We start from the raw sequence: 3,410 nt of genomic DNA, 5'->3' as shown, positions 1-3,410 counted from the left end.
TAGGCTATTTTTACAGAAATTATACTATAATACAATGACAAAATTTACTTTTCATGTTACCACTTTTTTCCACTACACTGTCTATGTCCCGTTTAGCAGCGTCTTTACGTTCTGCTGATCTAGCATCGTGACACGCCTTGTCATCGTCACATCGTTTTGGTCATTCTTAAAACGGGACACGTTCACGTTACCTGAACAAAGAGCACGGAAGACTGTTCCATGCAACCGCTATGTGAAGTTTCACGCAGCGATCGGCTTCCGCCCAGCGTTGTTGCCGTTGTTAGCTCCAACAACCATCATGCACGTGCTGGCCTACTGATACAGACCAGATAAAGAGTCGTCACCCCCTTACATACATACCTTAATACAGGCAAAAATCAGTCGAGGCTGTAGCTGACGTCACTTACCGGCGATACTAATCAAGTTCGTGTGGCGCATTTGACTTTCCGCGGGACCAAGCAAACAGTGGCAATGGAATTTTTTGAATTGTTACCTCTCGGCCAGTCAGTTTCATCAATCAGTATTCGTTATATGACCGCTTTTCACGCCAGCTTCGGCGCACTGTCTGCCGTTGACGATGCCAGTTGATGATAACTTCTGCGATTCCGTCCCATCAGATATGCCGGCCCGACCTTCATCAACAGAAGTGCAACAGAAACGTCTTCTGCCGGTTATTGTGTCCGGGTTCACTTGTAAGGCCACATTCGTCACTTGCAAGGCCCATTCGTGGGCATTTTTACCGTTGGCCTCATATCCAATATATCTATCCAGACGTTTTTTATTGATGTAATGCCATCTAAAATCAATTTTTTGGAACTAAAATCGTATGCTACAGTGCGTGACCGGATGGTCTGTGTAATAATATAAAAGCAGTGATACTGGTAATAACAAAAATGCAGAAATATATGACTTACCTGTTATTATGTTTCTTCTCCTTGTCTGTACGAGGTATTTTTAGGTTGAAATTTTAAGGTCACAATCTATTTACAAAATGGTCTTTGACAGGTGAAATAATACGAAATATTTATACAACATGTTTTTCTTTATTAACGGGTTACTTTTTACAATTATTGCTTGCAAGGAATATTCTGGTAGGGCAAATTATCACATACACGTTTCGTACGCGCTATTTCGAGCATGTTAACATGTTTAGCACGACTGTAATGGTAATTAATTCCGTTATTTAACGTAGCGCTAATTCGAGATCACAAAACCTTATGTAAACGTCAAAGTTAGTGATTAGATGAAAATAAACAATGTGTAGCACGTTGAATATATCGCCGGATGCGTCACATTTTTTGAAGAAAACTAAACAATGCATTTTTTAAAACATTATAAAAAATCGGAGAAATACAGTAAGGCCCAACTTACGTAGAAGACCTTAGCAGTGAAGTTAGGTGTGTATAATGAATTAGACCTTAATTTCCATAACGAATACTATTCTTGGCTTAATAAAAAATTGCAATGCGTAAGCATGGGAATAAAAGGACCCATTATAAAATTCATTATAGAGGGCAAAAATGCCGTATTAATGATTTGTGTGTCGACTGAATCACGTTTATTGTGCAGCTTGTGGGACCGAAAAAGGGTAAAAAATTAAAAAAAAGAAGATATTTAGACCGATTCAAACTCTGTGGTCGTGAAGGTTAAACCCAAAAAACTCAATACAATAACTCCAAATTATTTGTCCGCTTAATGCATTCGTTATGGCAGAACCAACTGACAGTTTACAAAGATAACTGTGGCACACCTGGGGATAAAAATTAATAGGGCATGATTTCCACGCCACCTGTATATAGCTGAGGTTGCGCCATTAAAACTGTGCCTTGGGGCACTCAGCAACAGAAAGTACGTAGGTTATCGTGTGAGTCATCCGATCGTGAACGGAAGTGTCAACTTATTAAGTAGGCATTGATTTGGCTACCTATGCACTTGTCCACCTTCAACCCACGGAACGTTCTATAAACGCAGTATCGGCAGTATAAATGGATGAATCGTAATCGATGCCGTGAAAGGCTGTACAATGCTTAAGAAACGTACCCGAAACGTGCATCCTTGCTTATCGTTGAGTGCACGCAAAATGACTTTTCCGAAGTATTAATCCTCACCGTACAAATCAAGTAACTCGATAAATTGCTTGAGGTGATCGAGAATAAGCTTTTCTAGAACAGACCAAACAGTTCACTTTATAATTTTCGACTTTGTTCCTACTTCTTTTTGAAACACTGGAATTGAAAATGCGAATGCACTTTATTAATCGCATACGATTTTTTAGATATATGAAAAAAAAGATTTAGCAACACGGTTGGCTTCGTTTTAAAAAAAATCATACCGATGCGACAAGTGGTTCCCGTCATTAAAGCTGCGTTTCGGCCTAAACAATCTAAGTTTTATCTACGATCTTATGGCATGAGGTTTGCATAAGCTAGTAATAAGGGGACTTAGGCACGAGTAAGAACAGATTTTTGTCAGCGTTGCCCTAACCTGCAGAAACATGCGCACAGTAAATACGCGATGCACGTCATTCGTCCGTAACCATCAGATGAAGCAATCACACCGTAGCTAAGCGCAGGCACATGTAGGACTGCCATTTTTTTGCATATCGACATAAAAAGGATAAGCAACAATGGAAGCTGGTTGAGCCTAAAACACGACATCTGGCAGTGGGCTTATGTCCCATGTCAGTTCGTTGATTATTTACTAGAATATAATTGTTTTCGCGTAAATTTTGTTCTCCTAATTACAAGGTTCTACGATAAGGGTTAAACACAGTAATTACAAAGTCAAAGCCGTTTCAATCGCCCTTAATATCCACGAAATCTTCTGCTACATTTCTATTGAGAATTAATCAAACTTTTGCTATTATATTGAATTTGTTTATAATCAGCCGTCTTTAGCTGCCGATTGGCTCACTGTGGTGAGCCAAATTAGAACAGCATATGATTCGTTATGGTTTCAATCTGGTTCAGACAACATTTTGATTAAAACATACTTCGTAAGGGAATTTAGGTAGTCTGCTTGTGAGTTTCGCATCAAGATCTGATATAAACCGTTTGAAAGGTTTGTTTACGTTCTCAGAGGTCATCTTTTTTAATTTCTTGTGACGGATAGTTCTTGTAATACACCAATGCTCGTAGGATCTATTTCCGCCATAAGACTGACTGTGCTTCGCTTGAAAATCAAAAGTACAATGTCAAATTCACGAGGTTAGTCATGTATTGATGGTAAGTGTTTTCTCTACCCGGCGATGATCTCTAACGAGATCAGTTGACAATTATTTTTAACCTTGGCTGTCTCACACTATTACAGTCAACAATAATAGTACCAGACTGTTACTTATGTGAAAATTAAGTGTCCTGATACTGATCTCAACACTTACATCAAGTGCCCTTTGTCACACAATTACTATA

This window comes from Varroa destructor, unplaced genomic scaffold (genome assembly GCF_002443255.2).
Source record: "Varroa destructor unplaced genomic scaffold, Vdes_3.0 BEIS01000004.1, whole genome shotgun sequence".
NCBI lineage: Eukaryota > Metazoa > Arthropoda > Arachnida > Mesostigmata > Varroidae > Varroa > Varroa destructor.
The sequence above is the reverse complement of the archived record's forward strand: the minus strand, read 5'-3'. Positions refer to the sequence as shown.